Below are 14,596 nucleotides of genomic sequence, written 5' to 3'. Positions count from 1 at the left end.
TGTGTTTTAACATATTTGACTGACCCTGTAATTGCCCATGTGTAATTTAAAGCATGATAATTTAAAACATGATCTCAGTTGACTCACGTGATCATGACAGATAACACTGACTGATGCTAGGTAACCTTTTAATTTAGGAGGAGATGCAAACTATTATTAGCATGTATTATAGGTTGCAATTTCTTCACAAAGACTTGCAGTAATTTTTTTGCTCCTTGAGGTCCTCATTTACTTTACTGTTACATCACCACATGCTATTAATATTTTACTTACTTGCTTTAGCCTGGATATAGTCATTGTTAATTGAAGAGATAAATATCAGTTTGTTTTAATGAATATTCTCCTGACTTACACAAAGCCAGTATAATGTTCAGAATCAAGCACTTACAAATTAGACACATTTAAACTAAAATGAATGCATAACCACAATTATTTGAGGCACCTTGTTAAAAACTGTTGATATGCGATACAAATATAGACAGCACAAACAATTAAGAGATGATTCCAACAAGAAGTTTAAAGTCCAAAAGACAGAAAATATAGTCAAGTTTTTCCAGTTAGTGTAAAATTTACATTTCTGGCTTTAGAATCTTCTCAGATAATCAGTCAGTCTAGTATGTCTAAACATTTAGCCAAATTTATGAACATATTGCTGAGGAGAAAAGCAAATAAGGGTCAGTAAAGTAGCAGACTACTGAATGAGAACAGATACAGTATAGGTTACTCTTTTTTCTTTTAAGAAATTACTGCAAAACTGCCAATTCTGTGTAAAAAAACACAGGATGAAGAAATGCAGAGAGGGAGATTAAGCTGTAAGTACAGCTAAAGGAAGCTGTCAACAGCTCACCATCAAGTTTTCAGTTTAGAGCGCAGGGAAAGAGTGAAATACATCAGTTAATTACTTTTTCAGTAGAAGGCCAGCAACATGTTGCCAAATTACTTCAAATAGATTTATTTAGGCAGTTAAAGCAACGCTAAAATTATCTGTGCATATTTACAGGCATTCACTAAAATTCACAGAAAATATACAGAACGCTTTTTAACAAATCTTTATTTATGATTTCTCTTTTCTCACAGTCATGTTCAAAGGTCACAATTCAACTCATGTTTCTCCTAGAGGAAATACGGCAACAATGCTAATGTAAGTATGGAATAACAGGAAGTTTTTAAATATAACAGACATTATGGAACAGTTGGCACTGTCCAAATTAGTCCAACCAGAGCATGTCCAACCAGTCTCCAGTTTTGTGAGATACTGTCACAATGTGCCAATTCTGAACACAGGTACTAATCTCTTTCCCTTCCTTATGAAAACCTCAAGGGCTTTGATTCTGCAGAAAAGGCACTTCCTAGAAAACCGTGGGTAAAGTAAATGGGTTAGACAGCTAGATTAGTGTACATATTTATACAAGAGTTCAAATTCATTATGTGACTAAAATGTGAATAAAGTCATTACCACTTCAACAGCAATGAAGGAAGTGCAGTAAAGGTACAGTACGCCAGATACCTGATAAAGTAAAAGGACAACTGTTTTTTCTTTCCTAAAGCTGTGCCCAAGAATTAGCAGAGCAAATATCAGAAGGAAAAAGTTCTGCACAACTGAGCTCATGAACTGAGATTTGACATTTGAAATAGTGGCTGATAGAGCTGCAAACATTGAGGACCACACAAAGTGAATAAAGAGGTAGAGGAGCATGCAGAAAGATGAACCAGATCATGCAATTATGTGCAAACAGCCTGGAATGTCAGAGACAGAAAGTAACTTAACCAAGGCAAAAAAAACTAGGATAACAAATACAAACATGCTAGAAAGCAAGGAAAAAATCAAACCAACTAAGATACCTATGCAAGCAATGAAAAGAACATGACAGATGAGAAAATCAAAAAGGAAAGTGAAAAAAGCATCTGGTTATGAGAACTGTTTGATTTGTAGGAAATATGTAAGGTCTGTGGGAGTTAACTAGTCAGATACACTTGCAGCTTCTGGCAGATTTGGCAGCTGATCACATCCTCCAGGTTCAGCTGGAGGACAAGATTTTACAGAACAAGATTTTCCTTTTCCTTTCACATCACAGCACATTACAGTTCTTCCTCTATAGAAAGGATTTACCATCACCTGCCCAGAGGCTAAAATAATTACTTCACAGGTGCTTTATTTAGCCTTCTTATTTACTTTTTCATTTCCCTTATCCTAGGGCATCAGTAAGACACCAGCAAGAAGCACGAAGGCTTGCTGCAGTCCTCTCAGAAGTCATGGACCGCTCTATGCTTGTTTAGTATAGCCAACTAGCACAGCCACCATCAGAGTGGGTCATAAGCCTTCCAGCCTCAGTGACTTACATCACCCTAAAACACATGCATGTGGCTTCTCAGGCTGCCTTGACATCCCAGGGTGTGGTTCAAAGAGAGGCACATCCCAACTGAGAGCATTCTGGATTCCTGCCAAGTCTAATGCTTCTGCCTTTCAAATAACTGTGAATTTGAGAAAAGGTTCAACACAAGCCTTTGGCAATTTTTCACAGCTGAGTTGATGAGTGGGTGAAAGAATGGGTCAGAACAGAGGGCACTCACAACATTTCTGCTGTAGCCACTGAAAGCTAAATTCAGAAGTCGACTACTACATAATTTGAAATATAATTTCTGTGCTGTCAGAAAACAGGACAGATCATTTGGTATTTTTGCTGTTGTTAATACTGGCAAATATCTATTTGTTGCAATGTTTTATTCAGGATCTTTGACGGATCTTGCTGCAAACTGCAACCACGAACAGCCTGAGCACTTCAGATTGGCTAAAAGCTGTGTCTAGATTTTTGGACAGTCCACCTCCATATAGTTCCAAGTCACACTTTCCAAGCTATGGAAAGATGCTTACATAGCAGACCTCTATTACATACCTACTGGTAACATGTGGCAGCCTTGTGCCACTCACACAGAGGGAGCCTTCCCCATCCCAGGAACAGTCAGTGACAATATTGACCCTGACGGTTTCCCAAGGGCTGTTACTACATGCCTTTGCCATAACAGGAGCACAACATTTAGCTCATCACTGCCAGACATGCAGAAAGGAGGGAGACAATACTAGGAACTGCTTTTTTTAAGCTGACTTAAATCTCCAAAGACAAACCTAACTGCTGTGAACTCTTCCCAACTTTTCCGTTCATAATTGACATGTAGATCCAGAAATCTAACCTGAAAAATCCCTGAGCAGCAAAATAATGTACCTATTTTGCAGGAAGTTTTTGTGCACATTATAGGGAGTCAGAACCTTAGAAGACAAACCCAGATGTGTCCATCTGCTTTGGGACTAGTGAGACTGATCTCTAAACTAGCCAAAAGTACTTCTTCTCCAGCTCATAGGTCTTCCCAAGGAAGATTCCCTTGCATGAAGAAACTTTCTTGATAAAATATCCTCACTTATACTAAAATCATTATAGGAATGTGAGTAAAAAGCATTTTTATTATCATCAAAGATTCACAGAACAGTTTGAGTTGAAGTGGCCCTAAAGATCTTCTTGTTCCAACCACCCTGCTGTGGACAGAGGCACCTTCCAGTAGATTAGGGTGTGTAGCAAGAGCAGGATGTCTTATGGAATGAAGGTTGAGCTATCCCAAACTGGGCCTCAGATTTGGGCCTGCAAGGCCTCAGATTTGGGCCCATGTAGTAGTAGATAAACCTGTGGCGCAGTTAGAAATTCACTTAAGGTGTATACATACTTTAGCTGGGACAGTTAGGACAGAAACACGGTCGCTGCCTTAAACTGAAATAGTTTACATATTTGCTCACTCTGAATACCAATAGAAATGCACCTGCAACTGTAAACCATTCTGCACTGTATAAAACCAGCCATTTCGAGAATAAAGGGGAGAACATATGTTATTAATCATATTGATTGGACCTGCGTTTGTTCTGTCTCCAACCCCAAAAACAGGGTCCCTGATTTCAAGGGTGCTCAAAGCCCCATCCAGCCCAGCTTTGAAACCTTCCAGAGATGGTGAATCTACAACTTCTCTGAACAACCAGTTCCAGAGTCTCACCATCCTCAGAATAAGCATCTAATCAAGTCTTTCAGTTTAAGGTGATTTCCCCTTGCCCTATCACTACATGCCCTTGTAAAAAGTCCCTCTCCTGCTCTCCTGCAGGACCTGAAGGTAGGTACTGAAGGTACTGTTTAGGTACTGAAGTTGCTATAAGGTCTCCCCAGAGCCTTCTCTTCTCTCAGCGTGCATTCATTGGAGAGGTGCTCCAACCCTTTGACCATCTTTGCAGTCTCCTCTGGACTCATTCCAACAGATCATTAATTATTAACAGATGACATCATCATCACCATCGCCTGGTGCCATAAATACCCTATGCAATCCTGCTCACAGAGGATCAATATTTGTAAGATTCTAATTTTCCTCTTATCTGAGGTATGATATAGGTCATGCAACTCCTAAAGCAGGACCATGGTGCCACATAAACTCCTTTCAGAGTTGCTGGGACATCCATGTCACTCTAAAAGCCACAAGTCCTGCAAGCTCTGAGAGCTGGCCAGAAACAGATACGCGCCACCTTTTTCTAGCTTGAAAACTTGCAATCCATGCGTGATGCAACAATTCATGCATACTACAGCACCACACTCCTTCTCTATTCTATTCTATTCTATTCTATTCTATTCTATTCTATTCTATTCTATTCTATTCTATTCTATTCTATTCTAGTCTAGTCTAGTCTAGTCTAGTCTAGTCTAGTCTAGTCTAGTCTAGTCTAGTCTAGTCTAGTCCAGTCTAGTCTAGTCTACTGTTGTTACACTCATAGATAAGCAGTGACACCTGTCCTTGGTAAGTGCCAAACAGCTCTAATTGCATCACACCACCACATAACACTTGTTCTGAAAAAACAGTACTGAAGAACACTGATGAAGTGCAGTACAGCCCACAGAATATTTGTATGAAACCTTCAATTTTCCAGCACTTCCTGATTATCTTTTGATTTGAGCTGTGTGACCCAGCTGAGCATTAACATTGATTTTTTGATTTAATTACAGACACTCTGGCTTGAAGAGCTGTGACATGCTGAAACTCAAATGAATAGGGCTTGCCCTGGCCTCCTCCTAATACATGCTGTGCTGATTAATCCAATCCTGTTCTGATTTTCGGCAGTGCAGGATAGGTTTATCCATTCCCATTCCTTCACAATGACTGCTGTTCACAATTTGCATCCCTGATTTACCACTGATTAACCATATGCCTCACATCAGCTTCCTCTATTTCACTGAAGCTGCTATCACAGAAACCTGTTGCTGTAAAAAGAACAGGGGCAGTAAAAACAAGGCCAGAGGGAGAGCAGACAGGAACTCAACCTGTGTTTTGAGGAAGGATTTACAGATTTAGATTTGTATAGGCTGCAAAAGGCTTATATTCTTCACAACATCTTTATTCTCATCCTTTTCTTTTGACTGCATATGTGGTTGCATTACAGCTCAGTTGTTAAGAACCTTCAGTTCATGGATAAATAGATTAAATCCATCCACTCTACTGCCTCATGGAAGGGGTAAGAAAGAGATGCTATTCTGAGCTAAAAAGTAGTGACTTGCGCTTCTAATTGTAAAATCATAACCAGATCCCACCATACCAAAACCTACTCTTAGTCAATATTGCAACTAAGTCATGTTCAGGAATATAGCTGTAAAAATTATATCATCATCATCATCAGATTATCACCAGTAGAATTTAACAACTTCTTAAAGTTGAATATCCATTTCCTCTTTACGGAACAATTAATGCATAAAAAAGCTGAGGGCAAAATCTTGAAAAGTGATTCAGAATCTTTTTCAGAAATTACCTGGGAATCTTCATTCAAAATGGAAACTGAGTTCCCAAATTACTTACGAGTTTTTGAGAGTTTTACCCTTTGGGTCTGAACCTACAATTACAAGAAGTTTACTCAATAAGCATCTGAGCATTAGATTTTCCCAGATTCAATCTCTTAACTGGGCCATGGCTCTTTTTCTCTGACCATACAATACAGTATTCAAATTCCCATTTACTAATCACGAAGAAATTAAGTTATAATTGTTTCCCTAGCGCAGCTGTTCCTTCCTCATTTCTACCTTATTCTCCCCATATGTCAGCCTTATAAAGAATTGGATTTTAGATTTCTAGACAAGCTTTTAACTGATGAATTCCCACCTTTGCTGTCTCTAGATCTATAGGGCTTTACTGCCTAACAGTCTTTGTCAATGCAAGAAGAAGAAAAACCACATCAAACAAGAATACAGAGGTCATACTGTCCACTTCCCTAAAGTGTTTAGAGGAACTGCCCTGTCATTATTTTGGGAGAAGAACTTTGCTTTTTTCATTTCTTATTTCAGCAGTCCGGTCTGCTTGGGGTCTTGAGTTGTACATAAAAAGAAGATTTAAAGTATGTTAAATGTTGCATAAATTCAGTAGTTCCTCCTTTAAATTACAGTAGGCTTTATATAGCAAGGAGGTATGTTTGTGTGTATAAAAAACAACCCTACTAATATAGAAGGTGTTAGAAAAATTACTAGCAAAGATTTACCAGTCTTTTGCTGAAAGGATCTAATTATAAAGTCTTTCAATTTTGCTCTTCGAAAAAATGCTTCCTTGTAGTTCACAGCCCACCTGTGAACTTCTGAAGAGCCTTCCTGTAGAAAATTACATTGGAGAGGGAAAAAGAATAATATATCATAAATCTACATAGAAAACAATATTTATTATAATGTATTGCTATCATATATAGGGAGCAGCAATAGTTTATTCAAAAGCTCTCTCTTGTCAGCAGTGTATGTAATTTGTGGACTTAGCATCAAATGATCATCAAGTGATAACACAAGTGCTACATTACTGAATATACCATGCATTCAAGACTGATTTGCTTCTATAAACAGAAAAGAAACATATTAATAGAGTAAACAAATGATGTAAGATTTTTTTTTTCCCTAAACAGTCTGCCTTGCTGAAACAATGAGGCTGGAACTTCGACACAGTCCTCTTCAAAGGAATCACTTCACATACTACATTTAATACTCAGCTTCTCAGAAAATGTTTCATTCTTTCTCTATACAAAATTTAAAAGAAACCTATGCTTTGTATCATGTCAATATTCAGAATAACTTCTACAAACAGAGAAGCATAGCACATCCTAAACTGGGAGAGACCCAAGAATTATTGACAAGAATCACCGAGTCCAACTCCTGGTCCTGCACAGGATTCCCAAGAATCACACCAAGAGTCACACCATGTGCCTGAGAGCATTGTCCAAACTCTTTGTGAACTCTGTCAGGCTTGATGCTATGACTGCTTCCCTGGGCAGCCTGTTCCAGTGCATGACCATCCCCTGGGTGAAGAATTTTTTTCTAATACCCAACCTAAAAATCCTCTGGCACAACTACAGGCCACTCCCTTGGGTCCTGTCACTGGTGATGAGAGTGAAGAGATTGGTAACTGCCCCTTTGCTTCTCCTCATATGAGAATTTTGAAGCCTACAATGAGGTCTCCCCTCAGTCTCTTCTCCAGGCTGAACAAAGTGACCTCAGCCACTCCTCATAAGGCTTCCCCAACTGAGTGAAAATGTTTCTTTGATTATTTTTAAAATATTCTCTCTTTCACGCTCTTCGTAAAGCCAATCTAAAATCTAGGGACAAATCCTGTTCTTATGAAATTCTCTTAGTGCTATATCCTGTTTCTCAGAGCCTTCTACTCCCAGTTGCTGTCAAGCAGCATAAATGGAGTCCTGAAGAGCACAAGTCAGTCTTATGGGGAACGACTTAGGGAGTTGGGGATTTTAGCCTGGAGAAAAGGAGGCTCAGGGGTGACCTCATCGCTCTCTTCAACTATCTGAAAGGAGGTTGTCGTGTGCTGGGGGTTGGCCTCTTCTCCTGTGTAACAAGTGTGAGAATGAGAGGAAAAGGCCTCAAGTTGCACCAGCAAAGGTTTACACTGGCTATTAGGAAAAACTTCTTCACCAAGAGCATTGTCAGACATTTGAACAAGACTACTCAGGGAAGTGATTGAGTCACCCGCTCTGGAGGTATTTAAAAGGTGTGAAGATGTGGCACTTAGGGACATGGTTTAGTGGTGGACTTGGCAGACTTAGGCTAATAGTTGGACTCTTGGGCGAATGACCCTAAAGGTCTTTTCCAACCTAAACAATTCTATGCCTGAAGGGTACCTGAAGATGTATATGTTCGACTGTGCTCTCTATGGGGCAGGCACACTGACTGTGATCCGCTGTTTTCCAAGCTGTGCAGGAGTTAACAACTCTTGCCCAACAGGTTGTGTACATCACTACCACTCACCTATTTTACGTTCTCTCAATTCAATTACTCTCAATTCTGAATCATTTTTAGTTAACAGGTGATTTTTAAAGTGTTTTCTGTTACTAGATACATTTCAGAAATTAAAGCAAAGGCTCAGTGAAGATTGCTTTGACACTAATTAGTAAAATTCCTTGAAACTATGTAAAGCTAAACTTTTGTTTCAGTTCTTGTCATTGGACAAAAGTGGTCTTATTGGAACCAGCTTGAGGGACAGTTCCAAAACTGTGAGATCAGACTGCATACTGAACTCCTCAGGGAAACATTATTAAAACAAAAGAAGAACTTGCAGCCAGTGAGATTTACATGGACTGTTTGTGCTAAGCATAAACACAGATGTCTTCCTGAGTCACTGCCTGAATCCAGGCACCCCAGATTAACAAAAATTAAATTCTCCTATCATCAAAGACAAAAACCAGATAAAGAACCTACTGCTTACTCTGGTAAGCCAAATATCATATACTTAAGAGAATATCTGTTGCATAACAGCAGTGAATTTAATTAGTTTGTTTCAACAGTGAATTTAATTATATTGTTTATATGTGAACATTTATGCAGAGATATATATCTTCACATTTGCATCCTGACATGACTAATGAAAGTACAGTGTTTTGTCTGCAACTAATTCATTTTCACTTAATACGGCAATGACTGATTAATTTCATTTTCTGGTGTGGAGGCCATCCTGGAACACAGTCAATGTTCCTTCAGAACCTCTGAACTTAATTATCTCCAGATAGAAGGCGGAGAAATGGATACAATTTTTCTCTCTCCTTTTCTCTTTTCTTTATCTCTGAAATTACCTGCTGTGTATCAGAAGATTTTTCAAAGATTTATGGCTAAGCAAATGCTACTCTTATTGGTGCCCAATTCTCAACAAAAACTTTGCATTTGTAAGGCAAGTAAAATTCATTCTGGAAATGTCTGCTGGGATTACATTTAGTGTAATTTATTTAAACTAAATTAGAAAAAAAAATCACCTATATTTATAGTTCTGGTCCTACTTTTTTTAACTGCATATAAAACTGTGATTGGCTTCCATGGAAGTTTTAGATGTGCAAGAAATACAAAATTAAAGGATATGGGCCATTTACTTAAGAGTTTGACTCTGATCCTTGTGGGTGCCTTCCAACGTAGAATATTCTGTGAATTTGTGCATCTGTGATATTTTGTTGTTCCTCTCACAAGAAATAGGACTATGAATACCAAATACCTACACTGGTGAGGAGATCTAGAACTTTGAGAACAGAAGTTTACAGATGTGTCCTCTCAGTACGGAGCAAAGGTAGGTCTTTTCATTCAATTTCTAATTGTTTCAGCTTTCCAAGACTTCTCACATCATTGCCAAAACATTTTTCCATTCCACAATTGTGGAACATAATCTCAAATTCTGATACATGACTGAAAAATAACAAATCAGGTGTGATGGCTGAGTCACAAAAATCAAGATGTCTGTGACACCACTGCATGAAATCCAAATCACCGACATAAATTGCAAAACTTGCACTGACTTTACAAGGACAAATCTTCATTTGTCAATTAAAAGATTGTTGTGTGGATATTCTGACACACTCCTTTCACACACACTAACATATTTTGGAAGCTCTACAAATGTGACGAATACCACATAGAAAATGAGAAAATGTAGCATGCAAGAAGAACACTTTTTCTAACACCGCTAGCTTTCCAAAATAAAATATTATTATTTCTAGAGGATATCCAGCAACCTATGCACCAACTCAGCATTCTGAATTTTTAGTTGCCCGGGCCTGGTACCCTAGGAGTGACTGCAAAATTGGAACAATATGGAGAATTGTTTAGACATGAATATAAACAGCTTTTATCTTTCTTAGCAAAATCTTAAGCAAGCAAAGCTAGTTCAAACAACTTTTTTTTCTGTGTGTCAGTACCAGTTAAAAACGTTATTTAAAAGCGCAAATTTTGACTAAATACATCCTTTTGTGAGGGGGAAAAAAATAAAGTTTCACTTTCCAAACACTCAAAAATTATTTTGGCTGTTTCAACTTTTGTTTTCAATTTTCACTACTAGCCAAACCCATCTGCTGAATGTGGTATGGATGCCCATACAGGGATTGTGGTTTTTTAGTCTCTACTACAACTTCTGCAAACAGATTAAATTAGCAAAATTGCTGTTCTGATATACATGTAGTATATACTCAGTTTTAGCTCCATTTAGCACAAATTTCCGACAATGATTAAATAAAAACATGACGAAAAGGAACTTTACAGCAACTCTTCTTTCATATTATTGTCAATAATATGAGTCGGAATGAAGCGCTTCCCACGTAAAAGTGATTTCTTTAACCAAAATATTTCAGGTACAGAATGAGTCATAAATCACACAACTTCTGTCAAAAGAAAGACACACTTCATATGGAACTGAAATTCATCTGATTTAAAAAAATCTGTTTATAAAATGTGATTGTGATCGCCACAAATTACACTGGTTGTAAGAAACTTTTAAACAATACACACACCATTTTTAGATTCATACATTACCAGCTGTCACAGACTGCAGCCAGGCTTGCCCCCTGAGGTTTTCCAAATTCTTGTCTTTGCTACAGAACATCCTACAAGCTTGCCAAGAGCTAAAAAGCTGCTGCCCAAATAGAGTAGATTTATTAGAAAAGCTGAAGATGTTTATTGCAGCGACCAGTTATTTTCCCTTAATGTATCCCATTGTTCTCTTATTGAAATGTTCTCTTGGTTGCCAAAACTTTTACATATTCCTGCTTGCTGGGTTTTATGAAGAACGAATTTTTAAACAGTAGCTGCAAAGCTATTTTAAATCAGGAAGCTCCATCAAATGGATATTCTCTAAGGGTGATGGAGTTTCTGAACTTTATTTTCACTGCAGTATTTTGTCAGACAACACAGTACTTGTACTGGATAGAAGCTCAGTCAGGAAAATTTCCTTGAAGGATATTAATCACATTTTTAGTATCCTGTTGCATCTTCCTCTCTGCCAGGCAAAAGACCACACATATCCTTCCAACTGCTGCCTGAAGACTTCTGAGCAGCATTCATTTTACTTTCACTGAAGTGACCCCTATGTCCCCTTTTTAGGGCACCCTGCCTGGTATCACACATGGGAAGATAAGCAGAGAAACAGAACAGATGGTGGCAACAGATGCCATTGCTCATCACAGGTGAAAGGGCATGGCTAAATTCACCATCCTACAACTCCCATGTTTCCCTCAGCTCCCCCACCCAACATATTGTTACAAATAAATCATCAGGAGACGAAGTTGCTTACACTGCATCCTCAGGCCTACACATGAATCTTCCAACTCACTGCAAGGCCAACACCTTGATGAAGCTTTGAATCCATGTTTAGAATTTAAACATAGCTAATTAAAATAAAACGAAACTTTCAAGTATTTTCTATCCCTTGTTTTACTTGTTGCAGGAACAACTGACAGCAACTAGCAAAAGGACGCATTTTACTTTTTTTAACTTTGTGTATCTGCCAGTATTTTTGTACAGAGGGTTCTCTTTTTAATGTGGTCATTTAGACTGTTATTTTTAAGAGGTTTATTATACAGCAATATAGAAAATAGAGATAAATGTGTTAACATATTCAGGAGTAGTCAGAAGTCCAACATTTGAAACTCACATTAGGTACTGTTTTCTACTGTATATTGTCTCCCTTACTATTCTTTAAGACAGAAATAATATATATTGAAGCTAAAAGCACTTCAGGACTACTTGCACTGTCCTAACAGCCAGTCTTAAAACTGACAATGAAAAATAAAATGCTTATGTCTCCAGGGAAAAGACTTCATGATTACTGCATGATGCCACCCACCAAAAAGGCAAACACCAAATTCCAATTTCCAGTCAAAATGCCTAGGAAAGACGAAAAGGAAAGAAGGGGGCAAGCCTTAGCAACCATAGTTCACCTAGTCAAATATTCATATCCTCCATCAGGAATTTTCAAACTTCTGTTTGTAGACATCTAAAAATTTTCAATGCAACCTCCTGTAGAATTTATACAAACTTTTTCCTCATCTTCCATAATTATCTTAGAAGTTGTCCACAGACTCAGCCCCATTACCTTTCCATGAATTCCAAAGATCATATGCTGAAAGCCACAATTAGAAATTCAGCGGCCAAAAGAAATCTCTTTTAAAACTGAAAATAATTAGTTTTAGAAGACAAATTTTTGAGGAAAAATTAAGATGGAGGCAGGGAAAGAAACCAAAATAAAAAACCACATACTTGAAATTTCTTTATTGCAGGTCAGAACGATTTCACAGAGGTGTCCAGACATTGCAGCAAACTTCTTAACTTCTCAAGGCCAAATCCAACTGTCCTCATCCCACAGTAAGGTCAGATCTCCACATCTCTTGCAGCCATAATGGACTGCTACTGAAAGTCAATGGCAACTCTCATATCAGCTCCAGAAGGCAGAACTGGGAGTGATCAAATCTCTCTCCCATCACCATTATGCCTCCATCAAGGAACTCCTTAAATCTCCACATCTAACTGTTATTTAACAGCCAGATGTCTTAAACAGTCACACTTGAGCTATGAAGTAGATCTTCCACAGATGGATTCAGGTCCTCCATGCTGACTGACTGAATCCTGGACTCCCTACACTCCCTCCTAGCAAACCTTTGGCAGTTCCCAAGATAGCTGATTTCCTTCGTCCAGAAGCTGTTTCATTTACATGTAGCTGTGGGAAGTGCTATGAGAAATTAAGTAAGATCTCTGCAGTGTAACAGTAAGTACACCTGATAAGAAAAAAATAAAATAAGGAATTAGAAGAAATCAGAAGAAACAAAAAGTTCAGTATGAAGTTTTTACTCATAGGAAGAAAGCATCCATACAATAACCTTGGATTAGCCCTAAAACCTAGAAATGAACAAGATGTCTGTCTCTGAAAATATTTGTTTTCCTGGTGCTCATTGAATTTTTGAAATATAAAGTTACTTTTGCACAAATGTTCATATTGTTCACTTAATTCATCTGTGTTGGTGATAAAGCCATCATAACTTATCATTTTCTCTAGTCTCAGAATTCAACATTCCACTCCATAATGCCAAATTGGAAAATGCTTAGACAACAAAGTAAAAAGTCCCTGAATGCTCTTTATCAAAATAGTAGCATCTGAAAATGAATTCAAATACAGAACATCTGCTGTTGTGCTGTCATAAAAATTCACAGCTGTATTATAGACCTGTGGTCTACATTCTCTTGGCATATATGCTGAGGTGGGGAAAAAAGAACCTTCCAACAAAGGAAGCACAGGCTAAAAAATCTTCCCCCTGTAGTAAAGGAATTAAGACAGATATGGCATCAACCTCGAGCTGAAATGCAGCCATGTTCTTGAACACAGGACAGAGATTTGCTGCCTGTAGTTGCAGCCATTCTTGCCATAACTTTGCTGGCTGGACTAGATGCTGTTCCTGTGACTCATCTGGGATATCACCACGCTGTATGAGAAATCCCGCTATGAACTACAGTCTGTTCAATGTTGGAGTATTACAGGAGCTCACAGAAATTGTTCTGGGGCACTTACAGATGCCAAGATGCATTACTTCTATTACAAACAGTTCAAGTGGAACAGACTGGAGCTACTCATTTGGGTAAGATTTTATTTACTGTTGGTATACATGAAAGAGTTGGGTCTTAGTATCTCTTAAAAAATGCCATTTCTAACACTGCAGATTATAAAATCCTTGAGGAGGCTTGAGAACCAGTCATACATTACTGCAAGTCCCACTAACTCTCTCTGCACTTGGGTCTTTGTGCCTCTAGCTCTTCTGCATCATATCTGCACTACATGCTTTCTTCATACACTTTCCTCAGTCTTTCTCACTTTTCTCCTATTTAGGAAACAATTCTGGATTTCAGTTTTACTGGAAGGATTGTAAGATCTGAGATAGAGATCTGTTATGCCAAAAATTCTAGGAGCTGGCACCAACCAGCTCTTCAATCTAGTGCAATGTTTCTCACACTGAACTCTGTACAATAGGCGACTGAAAATCTGGGAAACAGAACAAAACATTTAAAAAACACACCAAAATTTAGCAAGATACAATGCTAATGAATATTAAGAAACATATAGATAAGTTATTTTTACACTATTAAAACAGTGACTAGAGGTCTTATCAATTGTTCCAGCTCCAGCTCAGCAGGGTTGAGTGTTGCCACCAAGGAAAGTATGCTTTGCCCTGCTGTATCCAACTCCAAAACTTCCCACTTCAGTCTTGCCCTTTTGGAACAGCAGAATCATGTGCCAGGGCCAA

General features: G+C 38.2%; 1 protein-coding gene across 9 annotated transcripts in view; it reads right to left on the bottom strand.

Moving 5' to 3' along the window:
- The window catches only part of TMEM200A (transmembrane protein 200A), a 58,114-nt gene that overhangs the window by 20,375 nt on the left and 23,143 nt on the right, over positions 1–14,596 (bottom strand). The window contains exon 2 of one of the 9 annotated variants that reach the window (XM_063390002.1): positions 12,564–13,078. The exons of 7 other annotated variants lie outside the window; for them this stretch is intronic. The gene's annotated coding sequence lies outside the window, so the exon portion shown is untranslated. Of the gene's footprint in view, positions 1–6,544; positions 6,651–12,563; positions 13,079–14,596 lie in introns of those variants that run through there. One more of the 9 variants, XM_063390003.1, reaches the window with a different exon arrangement.

This window comes from Prinia subflava, chromosome 2 (genome assembly GCF_021018805.1).
Source record: "Prinia subflava isolate CZ2003 ecotype Zambia chromosome 2, Cam_Psub_1.2, whole genome shotgun sequence".
Taxonomy (NCBI): Eukaryota; Metazoa; Chordata; class Aves; order Passeriformes; family Cisticolidae; genus Prinia; species Prinia subflava.
The sequence above is the reverse complement of the archived record's forward strand: the minus strand, read 5'-3'. Positions and strand labels throughout refer to the sequence as shown.